Below are 12,675 nucleotides of genomic sequence, written 5' to 3' on the forward strand. Positions count from 1 at the left end.
AATAACCATACGTTATATTTATTGCATCACTCTAATGTACATAAACTATAATTGCTTTTCTCTTTTAAGCGCGTGCCAGTATTATCTATGAAATCCTTCACGTACACGAAGTCTGACCGATTGGAGACGTTCTTAACTCTGACGTGATGCCGAGATCTTGACTTAGTACCGGAGACACGTGAAACCTTCTCGTACCTTCCCGCGATCCATCTACGATAAGTCAGTTACCGAGCCGCTCTAGCGCGTCTTGCTCTTCTCTTTTCTCGCGCTGTTTTATTTTTTTATCTTCACTTCTCATTGCTCTTTTTCCTACCCATACTTCACTTCTTGCTTCAAGCTCTTGCTGGGTGATTCATCATCGGTGTCTCCTCTTCAGTCTCGTGTTTTTGTCTTTCTTATTTTTCGTTGCCATGTCTAACCAAGCTCCGTCGTTTGCTTTTCGGCTATTCGGCATATTTTACCATCTTCTTTTTAGTATTCTTATTTACTTTAAGCCCTTTTAATATACATTGCTTATTTCTCCCCCACTTTGCTGAGAAAGATATTTTCAAAGAAATTCGTAATGTAATTATAATTTTAAAATGGTTTCCTTTTTTTTTTAGAAGTATTCAAGTAGATTTACATGCGAAACTGGTGTTAATGATAAAAATTATCTGCTATGTATAACATTATATATTTTTATATTTAAACTGTAAAAATAAATCTGAAAAACGGTTGACCCTGTGGGCTATTCGACCGATCGACTTCAAAATCTATCCAGATCTAAGTCTCGATGAGCCCTTTCGATTGCCGCCAAAAACTTCCAAATCGGTTGATTTGTTTCAAAGATATCGTAACACAAAAATTAGTTTACACACATCCATCTATACACATACACGGACGTCTATCTAAAAATAGAGTCAGAATAGCTTAGGGGCCCCGGGAAAAAATCATCAGACCTGATCATGCATGATCATGCCTAAATATTCACCAGCCATGAGCATGCGTGACCATGCTTGGCCAGGCATGATTATGTTTTCTCATGCATGATCACGCATGCTCATAGCTGACGAATATTCAGACATGATCATGCTTGAGCAAGCATAATCATGTTTCATCAAGATTCGCATGAATCATGTCTGATCAAGCATAACTTTATATGAATCATATGTGCTCATGTACAATCATGCAAAGCCATACTCAGTCATGTATGACCATTATTTTTCCGTTAATCAGTATCATTCATGATTGAGTATGGACTTTGCTATCTCAGGCATGGTGATGTAAAATCATACTGAGTCATACAAGTTCATGCACGAACGTTCATTGCCCTTCATACAAGGTCAGGCATGATCACGCATGATGTCCGTGTCTGATCATGCATTATTTTCCATGAATCATGCATGCTCATGTATGCCCGCGCATAAGTATGCATGTCTTTGCATGAATCATGCGCGACAATTCATTCTTCGTCATGCATGATTGAATATAACTTTGCATGATCAGGCATGATTTTGCAGGAATCATGCTTGATCGTGCATAATCTATGCTCGACCATGCTTGGTCATGCATGCTGATTTTTTCCCGGGACGTTAAAACGTCGAAAATTGATGAAAACTCGATTTTCGAAAATCGGACCGAAAGCAATAATTTCCCCTTTTTCGAAAATTTTCAATTTTTACGTGCGAAATTCAAAAAATTCAAAATAATGCTAAGTTATATTTACAAAACTAATTTTGGAATGTTTAAAAAACAAACTTTTGTTATAAAATTTTGGAGGTACCCCATTCTGCCCCTTCTCTCTTCTTTATATATACATCTGTATATTGTTTTTTTTTAGCTATTAAAAGATATAAATTAAAACTGCCACGTAGATAAATGAGTATGGGTGTGACAAAATGATAATTGTCATTCTCCAGAAGGGAATGCGTTTCAAAGTGCATAGTCAGGTATACCCACAATGCCACGTGGGTACCGCGACGTTGTAAAACATCCAAAACAATATATCACTTGGTGCGATATCACCAGGAGATACCGTTATATTTTTCTCAAATGTCTGCCGTTGGCAAACTGTATGTCCACATGACGTCGTAAAGGGTTGGCTAAATTTCTTCATTATTCATTTTTCTTATATATGAATTCATATATTCTGAAATATGACATCCAACTTTTATTGTTTTATTTCGTTCAAATTGATATTCTGTATACATTTGCTTTGGAAACTAAATAAAACATTTCTTATGACACCTGCACACAATTTTATTTTTGCGTATTATGAGGTGTGCAAGAAGTAGCTGATTCTATTAACGTGAACTGAATGATCGTGTAGTAAACGTTTTGTTACATAAAACAATTTTTATATTGCTTTATTCAGACAGACAGAAGATGGCGTGACCGCAGTAATCTTTGGCTTAGTTCAGTTAACTGACGCTAGATAGAATTATTGTATCCAAATTGATGAAAATTTTACATGTTGTGATACTGTATTTTAAATTTTAAGCTGTTTTTGATCTAAAGACGATCAAAAATAGGCTAAAAGAATACTAGGCAGAAAAAGTCTGATTTTAGTCTGGATAAGTATCAAGGGTCTAAAGAGAAGTAAACGCGTAAAAAAAATTAATGATATTATAATTATTTTCCTTAAAGGGCCCACACTGCCCCTCTCCCCTATTATAAAACTTATTATTTGGAATGTGAAAATTCCCCATATTGACACCTGGGTTCCGAGTTATAATTTCAAACACTTTTTTTTAAAGTTTATTATTTTCCGTGTGTGTGATTTGTTTTATTATTCAAACTTGACTTATTTCTATGGTATATTTTGCTCAACGAAATTCGGCATTTCAATGATCCAATAATGGCCTACGCTATTTACAGATTTTCGGGGTTTATTTTACGGACAAGCAGTAACATATCACTAATTATGCCTAAATTAAAAGCAGTGCTTTGTACGCAAATTACCTATAACATTCAAAGTAAATGTTTAGCTTACAAGTTAACATCATAACTTTGTTAACATCTGTGACATTAATCAACTAATTCGTTGTTCATGGTTTCAAATTCGTTTTATGAAACTCTCAAAGTTTGACTCTACACTATAAAATAAAAAAGGTCTTAATCAACTAAAATTTTCATTATAATTTAGTATTCATCAAAAGATGCTTTCGATTTTTTTGAAAATTTATCATCACATCAATTGTGGATTTGACTTTAAAAAAAATTTGACTCAGCTAAATTTGAAACTATCGTTTAAAAATTTCACACATACCTTAAACGTAAATCAGAAGCCAAATCTAAAGTGCATATAAATTTAATTGACAATATATCTGAAAACTTTGTTTGATGTAAAGCATTAATATTAACTGCGTGCTAAAGCATAAAACAACAAATGAAAAATTCGGTTATTTTGATGCACAAAAAGGACCATAGAAAAAAAGATAGATAGAGAAAGACAGTAAGTGGGTGGGGTGCATTGTATACCTCAACTCTAAATCGGGCGGGGAAAGAGCAGGGGCGTTTCATGGCACCCTGCATGGGGTAGCTTGCAGCTCACGTGACACTAGAGCCATCTATATCCTGGCAGATTTATGGGTTCTGGTTGCAGCGGCTGCTCATAGCACAACACGCCACAGGATCATCGTGGTGTTGTTGTCCGTGACGGCGTAAGTGTGCATTGGTTTGCATAGTACACTATTTCCACGTACGTTTGTGTGTATCCATAATACTATATAACCATGTATGTAGTATTGAAACACTCATGTTACGTTTTGCAATGGTAGTAGTATTCCCTGTCGCGATGGCACGCTGTTACTCTGCAGGGGTTTCGCGCGATTCGCGCTGATGCACCCAAACACTGATAAAAAGTTAGACCCGATCTCAATCCGATTCTCTGGGTGTCGCCATCAGGCTTTCTCTCTCTTTCTCGTCGTGGTTTTACTTATCTCCGCAGACTTTCTGGTTCTTTTATATTCTATTTCTTGTATCTTTTATCTGCATGGAGATTAACGTTACATATTTTTGACAATGTCGACGATACAATTATACATTTTACACCATCAAGAAAATAAAACTTAAGCTTTATCATGATAAACTGAGAAAAAAAAACGTATATTTTCATGATAAAATGATGGATTTAAGTATTTTTCTACACACAAAAAAAAGATTTCTCGGCCCAAAAATTTTTTACTCGCCCTAAAAAAATTTTTTGTATTATGAATTGAAAATGAAAATTTTCTTTAGTCAAGAAAAATATTGTCTTCGGAATTTTTTTCTTGATTAAACAAATAAAGCACTTGATTCAAAAACTTCTTTTTGGTTCGAGACAGTAAATTCTCTTGTTTCAAAAAAATTTATTTTTGAAACGAAATTGAAAATTTCTCGGGGCACGAAAAAATTTTCTAGAGCCAAGAAAAAACTTCTTGAGGGGAAAAAAAATTTCTTGAACTAAGAAAAAACCTTTTCAGGGGAGAAAAAATTTCTTGAGCCAAGAAATGCTTTTTTGGATACACAGAAAAAATAGTTATCTTGAGTCAAGAAAAATATTGTCTTCGGAATTTTTTTCTTGATTCAAGACAAATAAAACACTTGATTCAAAAAAATTTTTTTTGGTTCAAGACAGTAAATTCTCTTGTTTCAAAAAATTTATTTTTGAAACGAAATTGAAAATTTCTTTATTAAAAAAAAATTATCTTGCTCCGAAAAATTCATTTCTTAAATAAAAACGAAAAAATTCTTGACTAAAAAACAGTTTCTTAGCTACAGAAAATAAGAGCGCGTAGCTACGGTGGCTATGGGGGATCATGTTTTTAATAAACTTGAGTGAAAAATCCAAGCGATCTTAAAAATGTTACATTGAGGTACAAAGTAAGAAATAAATGGTTGAACAATATACAGTAAAAGTTAAAGCGATATTTTGATGTCCCTTTTCATAGTTGTTTCGATTAAGCCTAACATGAAGGGTAGAAACTAAAAAATAAAAGAGAGCAAGAGACAAAGGGGTAGTATAAATATACATTTATGTGAATAAGAGAAGGGGTTGAGCACGGAACGGTTATTATCTATCGCTCTCGTTACCACAGGTTGCTCGTAAACTGGCCACATCGGTGGGATGGAACTAGACGAGAAGAGGAGAATACTGGCTGAGTATAGGTAGTTGGTGGCTGCTACGCTTACAGTGTGTCCCACAGACCCCCATGGACTAACCATCCTTTTCTCTGCTGCCATTTCTCTGTATACGACTAGCGACACGACTAGGGAATAGTTCCAAAACCTCGACTCTACGAACGCGCATTTAACACATTTGCTTTTTATTTATTTATTAATATCATATTCTTTTATTTTTATTAGATGGATTTAATTATTTCTTAAAAGTCATATCTATCAAGTCATTATTTTTTTCGTTTCCGTAAATACTCAAAATAAGTGATTTTTTGAAAATTAAATTGATAGTTGGTATTTTAAGAAAACTATTGCGATACTTTAGTAATAAATTTCTAGAAGCATCAATTACTTAGGCAAGCAAATATTTCGACAATTTAGTTGATACGCTCTCGAATTTATTACAATTAAAAATTAGAAAAAAATTATTGTGCTAAGAAAAAAATTTGTTTTTATAGAAAAATGAAATTTCTCATTGGTATTGATAAAAATATAAAATATATTAATTTTCTCGAGAACTACTTCTATAAACTATTGAATATTTAAATTTTATTATTTAGTTGTGTAAATTAATATTTAAGATACACCCAGAGAGGAAAGAACTACAGGTCCAGGGCTTGGCCCAAGTATGTAGAACTTTGGCCCAAGCTTGTATCCAGCCTTGGTAGGACTCTGGGATGATAACATTGGGCCAGACCTGGTTGCCAGACCTGACCCATGCTTGGTTGCCAGTCCTGGCCCGGACGTTGTTGCCAGACCTAACCTATGCATCGAGGAAATGAATAAATTTAATTAAAAAAAATTTTTATTATTATTAACCTCGTAGAGTTGATTATCATTAACGTTTAAACTATCTAAGGGAGGTAAATGATGTGAAAAAACTCGGTGAAAATTTTGCTGGGCTCCGGGCGCGAACTGCCGTCCTTCTGATTGCTGGGTCCGAACGGTAGCTACTAGACGAACCTACTAATGTTGAACTGATACATTTATATGATCTACTTATTAAACCATAGATATAGCCAAACTTGGGTAATTCTATCTTGGCCCAAGGCAGAGGAATCTAGTCTTGACCCAAGCCTGGGTTGCCATTGAATGGCCAAGGCTAGGTTACCCAGTCTTGACCCAAGCCCGGGTAATCATTGTAACGGCCAAGACTGAGTACCCAATCTTGAGCCAAGCATGGGCCAATATAGATGTGCCAAAGCTAGGTTCCCCAGTGCTGGGCCAAGTAGGGCCCTGTCGTTCAACTCTAGCAGCTCCTGCATGGGAAACTCCCAATAATAGCAAATTTCTGTTCAAATTCATATCTGATGTAAAAGTTTTTAATCAGTTTATTATTTTTTTTTTATCATATTCAAGGCGCCGAAAAAGTAGTTTCTACTAAATAGTAAAAAGTTAAAACCTGATAGCGTGTTAGTAATTTTTTAAATCATTTTCTTTTAATGGCTATTTTATTAAAGTCAAAATGTCTTCTTAGTATTACAAATTTAAAGTGTCATTAGATTTCGAATGTGCAGGCGCGCGTGTCTTTCCATTGGAATTTATTGTGGCTTAAAAAGTCTAGCTCCCTCGAAATCCTGATAAATGTGCAAGGACCGAGACTCTTACCAAAGTACAGGATGCCAGAGATAGAAAATGCGATGGAAGAATAAATTGACTGTGTGTGTGTACAACATAAATACAACCCACGAAAACATACCGTAGAGTAAGAGACGTTGAAAAGTAATTCTAGGCTGGAAAGCAAACTCTCTTAATAACTACAAGCTAAAATAAATGAAATGTGTAGACAGCTTGTGCAAATATACCGTTAGCAATATCCTGAAAGAAGTTACATTTGGCTTAAATACGGAGAGTCGTATTAAGAGACGCGAAACTTGCAAGCTTTTATGATTTGTCTCAAGGATAATGTGATATATATGTTTGATAAAATACTTTTATAAAAAATATCACTATCTAGAAATTTTATTTGAATAAATTCCAATTGCGCTGTATATTTATTTCACCGCAAATAAAATATATATAAATCAAAAAATTTTTGTATGGCTTTATAAGTTGTTTATTATTTTCTTGACATTTATTTCTACTTTATTTGTCTTTGAGCCCATGTTCAACATATATTTTTTGACATTTTCTGGGTCGTGGGATGAAAATAGAGAAGAAAAATAATGGAACTGAGCATAACGTATAGGGAAGAAAAGAATGCCGCGACACGAGAAACGAGACAGAGAAATAAAAAAAATGTTAAATAGACAAAGAAAAAAGAATCACCCAGATCGAGTGGTTGGCGCGAGTTGGTGGCTAGTAAAATCAGCCGGGTTTGCCAAAAGTCTTAGTAATCCTTGCTCTATACCATTCCCTTTTTCTTTGTTCTCCTATTTTTCCATACTTCATCTCTGTGTCCTGGAACCAAAAGACGTGAGACAAACAACTTTTTCGCCTTTCTCTCTTACAATGACTAATGGCGTTTCCACATTCCTGTATGATATTTAGTCGTAATCCGTTTGCTGTCTCAAGATATTCCAGACATATATCATTGTAGGATCTAAAATATTTCAATAATTAATAAAAAACTTGGGTTAGCCAGTTCTGGTCCAAGGATGGGTGACCATAGGTAGAGCTGAACTTGGGTTAACCAGTCTTGACCCGAGGGTGGCAAACCGTAAGAGTGGCCGAAGCTGGGTTAGCCAGTTCTGGCCCAAAGTTGGCTAATCATAGGAATGACCAGGGTTAGGTTACCCAGCCATGGGCCAATTTTAGCATACGGTTGAATGACCAAAGCTGGATCTGCCAGTCTTGGTCCAAGGATGGGTAACCATAGGTATGGCCGAATCTGGGTTAACCAGTTCTGGCCCAAAGTTGGCTAATCATAAGGATGACCAGGGTTAGGCTACCCAGCTTTGATCCAATTTTGGCACACTGTTGAATGACCAAAGATGGATTCGCCAGTCTTGGCCCAAGGATGGGTAACCATAGGTATGTTCAATTCTGGGTTAGCCAGTTCTGGCCCAAAGTTGACTAATCATAGCAATGGTCAGGATTGAGTACCCAGTTACGGTCCAAGCACTCTCTAAAAAAAAATTAGTGAAATTCTCGCGAATCAGTGGATAGTCACTATTTTTACAGCTATAAGTATACCACTAATTCAACCAGTGGTATACTTATAGCTGGTTCCCAGTGAATGTTCACTAATTTGAAGTGAATTTCACTGATTCCTTTTTAGAGAGCATGGGCCAATATAGGTAAGCTCAAGCTTATAAGCTATAGTTTCCCAATGTTGGGTCAGGCATGGCCCCTCTGTCCAACTCTGGATCCACATTGTAATTTTTGACAAAATCAACAGAATTTACTTCTTCTGCCGTTGAACTAAAAATTTTCACGGTTTTAATTATGAGCCTTATGAATCTTAATATTTCAAAACATTGAATATAGATAGAGCTGTGATTCTACAACTTTAACTTCTTTTTCACAGCGAGTATTAATTACTATAGGCTAATAATTATTATAATTATGAAGTAATGGATTTACTAAATGTATGAAAAAATATTTTAAGTCGAAGACGTTCTGTGTCACACAGTCGAACTCCATTAACTCGGAACTTCTCCTAAATCTTGACCCCCACTACGAATGACGTAGATGTAAGAGCGCATGCGTATAGTTTACTTTTTAAGGGAGAAGGAGCGTTCGTTAACTCAGAAATTCCAAGAAATTTCCGCTCCTCTGTAGACTAACTGTCCGAGTTAATAGAGTTCGGCTGTACTTTATTTAGATAAAAATATTGAATATAAAAAATACTGATCGTAGTAATTTTATTTTTTGTTACAGGTGAGTGGCAGGCTGCTCCAACCGTTTTTATAATGCCAAATAGGTGTCGATGTGCTGTCCCAATCCGTCGGAAGTCAGTTTATCGGTTGCGGCGAATGGATGCTGCATCCGGTGAGTGACGAACCCCCGGAGCCTCCCGTAGTGAACTTATGACGCAACCTCACCTCCTGAACAGCTAAAAAAATACCCCACAGACCAAATCAGCCATGCCCGAGTACGGTACATTTGTATGCCAATTAGAATCGCCAGTAGGTTTTTGGAACTATAATAGTCCTATAGCTTTAGGTTGTTAATTATTTGTTTTGTTTCTTAATAGTGCATCGGCATCCGTAGTATTAATTTTTTAGTCGTGAATAAAAGTGAGTGAATTTTACCTGTACCGGGATCGTGCAACTAAATTCGAGCGGACAGAGTGATATAAGTTTTTAAAATAATTAAAATAAAAAATGATGTTATCGAATGGGAGTAAAAAAAGTTGTCTATTAATACATCGATAGACATATATATTAATTTTAATGAGAGCCGTGGGCTCATACATCACGAAATATGTATAAAAATTGAAAATAAAAAAAAAACCAACAGGCTATTATAATGGTATTTCGTACGTACTTTAGAATTTATTAAAATAATTTAGAAAATATTAATTGAATATACGTGAATTTTATTCCTAGGATATAATCCTAGTTAACATTTAATAATATGTAAATTTTCGAACAAGACAGTGTACAAAGTTATCAAGATTTTTTATGTTTTATTAATTATTATGTTGTCAATATTATTATTATTATTATTATTATTATTATTATTATTATTATTATTATCATGATTATTATTATCAATATTATTATAACTATTAATTATTATTAATATCGGCGATTATCATCATTATTATAATTATCATTATTATTTTCACTATTATTATTATTATTATTATTATTATTATTATTATTATTATTATTATTATTATTATTATTATTATTATTATTATTATTATTATTATTACTATTATTACTATTAATATTATTTTTTGTAATTATTTATTTGCTAAAAAGCAAAAAAAAAAAATATATGTTTAAGTGCCCAGCGCGTCCGTTAGTAAAAATATATGAGTACTAGTTTTGTTATTCTTTTGTTATACTTTTTTATTATCTACGACAAACGTGGACAGGGAGTTTTTGTCATTGTTTCTGATTATAATAAATTCAAACTATTTTGTTTGATTAAGTATTAGTGTAATTTATGGTGAAAATAAAATTTTTTCGTATAAAAAAAATTGACATAATTATTAAACTAAAAAATTGAACATATATATAAATTTTAAAAACGTTTTGTTATTAGGGTACACTATAAAAAATTTTCGGAGTGAACGCGGATTATATCCACTCCGGTTTGGAAAAAATCCGGATTTGAAAAAAGTCCAGATCACGCGTAAAAAAAAAAATTTTATTCACTCCATAAACGGAATGATTTTTTAAACTCCGCTTAGGGTGGAGTAAATTTTAATTGAAATAAAATCCGAATTCGCTCCAAGTTTTTGCAGTGTAAAAATTAAATAATGAGATATTCGCTCAGTGTCGAATCTTGTAGAGGGGAGTGGGGCAAAATGGGCCTCGAGAAAAAAGGGTTTAAATGTAAGCCCATTCTGCCTCACTTTTTTCTACCCTTCTGTAAAAATATTAAAAAATGATAACAATAAATATATATTGGGAAAAAATTGGATTTTTTTAGTAGTAAAGTACGATCTGGAATGAAAATAAAACGATTTATAAAAAAAACGACATAGCTACATGTACGTACCTAATTAATACCTCTGCGTTAGTGTTGCAACAATCGAATGAAATAATCGGTCGTTGACAATCGATTACAATCGAACTGAAAGTATTGACAGAGTCCATCAATCATTTGCAAATAATCGATTTTTCGAATGATCGATTATTTCAATTTTAAAAATCGATTGTTTGTTAAAACTAACTTCAAAGTTGCAAAATCGCATGATAAACAATCGATTGTGAAATAATCGATTTTATGTTTTTAAAATATCAGTTTTGGAATTTTTATTTTCCTAATAATTTTTTTTTGTGTCTACGATTTTAAGACAATCGATTGTTCAAAGACTTCGAGTTTAGAGTCGCACAATCGAATTGCTAACAATCGATTATTATAATTCTAATAATTAATTTTTTTTAAAATTGATTTCCTATCGATAAATCGAAGATATGTAATCAACTAAGAAATCGATTGTTGAAATTGAAAAATCGATTAGTTGATTAATCGATTGTGAAATAATAGATTTTATGTTTTTAAAATATCAGTTTTGAAATTTTTATTTTTTTAATAATTGTTTTTTTTGCTTCTTCGATTTTAAGAAAATCGATTGTTCAATGACTTCAAGTTTAGCGTCGCACAATCGAATTGCTAACAATCGATTGTTATAATTTTAATAATTAATTTTAAAAAAATTGATTTACCATCGATAAATCAAAGCATATATAATCGATTAAAAAAATTAATTGTTGAAACTAAAAAATCGATTATTTGATTAATCGATTGTGTCCTTGCAACACTAGCAGAGTCATTCTGCGTCTATCAAAAACCAATAAAAAAAAATCCAGCCCGAAAAAAAAGTCGTGGCGATACTCATATAGTAAATTTAATCTATAGGTAATGATTGTATACGAGTAGCCGCTAAGTAAAGTCATTGAAAAAATGGTGGAAGGCTGATAAAGGATAAACATTGAACTGTAAAAGTAGATAAAAAAATACAGTATTTATAAGAGGACTGTAATTTGAATAATTATTTAATTTATAAAACTTCGGAACGAGCTCTCTAATCACTCCAGTGGTACTATATACGTAATTAGGTAATTAGACTCACTTATAATTGGAGTTGATGGTTTGACGTTTATAGTAATTGTGTTTTTGTGTGAATGTTACGTACAAAATTCGTTATTATTATTTTATTTTATTTTTTTTTTATTGTAATATATTTAAATAATAAATAAATATTCACAAAAGAAAACTCGATTCTGATGATAAATGTATTTTTAAAGTGATCAGGGCTGAATTTGCCTTTTGTGACACATGTACTGAAAGAGGGTAATTTTAATTAAGACGGTTGCGGTTTTGAGTGTCACTGTACTGTTACGCTGATTATATAATTGCTAAAAAATGAAAACAAAATAAACATGAATTCAATTTGAAAACGATTTGTCTCGATTGCATCATTGCTCGTGGCTATGGCCAACGACAGAACCCTATCCTTAATACAATACCTGCTTATCATTAATCCTGAATCCTTATGTTACTATTAGTTAAGTTTGCATTCACTTTTAATTATTACAGTAGATTATTTAGAAGCTTCATTTATCATAATTGCATTTATAGATGTAGGGGAGACCAGGGCACAGCGGCCCCCCTCAAAAATTTTGTAAAAATTTTTTTTTTCCATTTTCGGTCAAATCATGATACCTCTGATGTTTTAAGATATTTTGAGCTGATCTGCTATATCTGGGGCGAAATGACCACCAAACAGAAATTTGCAACAGGAAAATTTTTTTTTTTTCTAAACTAAAATGAATTTGAAAAATTTATTGATTAAAGCTCTTATAGGTCAACAGATTATATTGTGGTTGAAATCAAAAAATAAAAATTTTAGTAAAACTGGTTACATCAGCTAAATAAATTTTTTTTCTGATAAATTTGAAGTCCATGGGATTA

General features: G+C 33.0%; 1 protein-coding gene across 2 annotated transcripts in view; it reads left to right on the forward strand.

Moving 5' to 3' along the window:
* Positions 1-12,151, forward strand: part of LOC130668593 (homeotic protein ultrabithorax) — a 639,564-nt gene extending 627,413 nt beyond the window's left edge. For both annotated transcript variants that reach the window (XM_057470954.1, XM_057470955.1), the window contains one exon: positions 8,959-12,151. The gene's annotated coding sequence lies outside the window, so the exon portion shown is untranslated. The remainder of the gene's footprint in view (positions 1-8,958) is intronic.
* Positions 12,152-12,675: the final 524 nt, after the last annotated feature.

This window comes from Microplitis mediator, chromosome 5 (assembly GCF_029852145.1).
Source record: "Microplitis mediator isolate UGA2020A chromosome 5, iyMicMedi2.1, whole genome shotgun sequence".
In the NCBI taxonomy this organism is placed as follows: domain Eukaryota; kingdom Metazoa; phylum Arthropoda; class Insecta; order Hymenoptera; family Braconidae; genus Microplitis; species Microplitis mediator.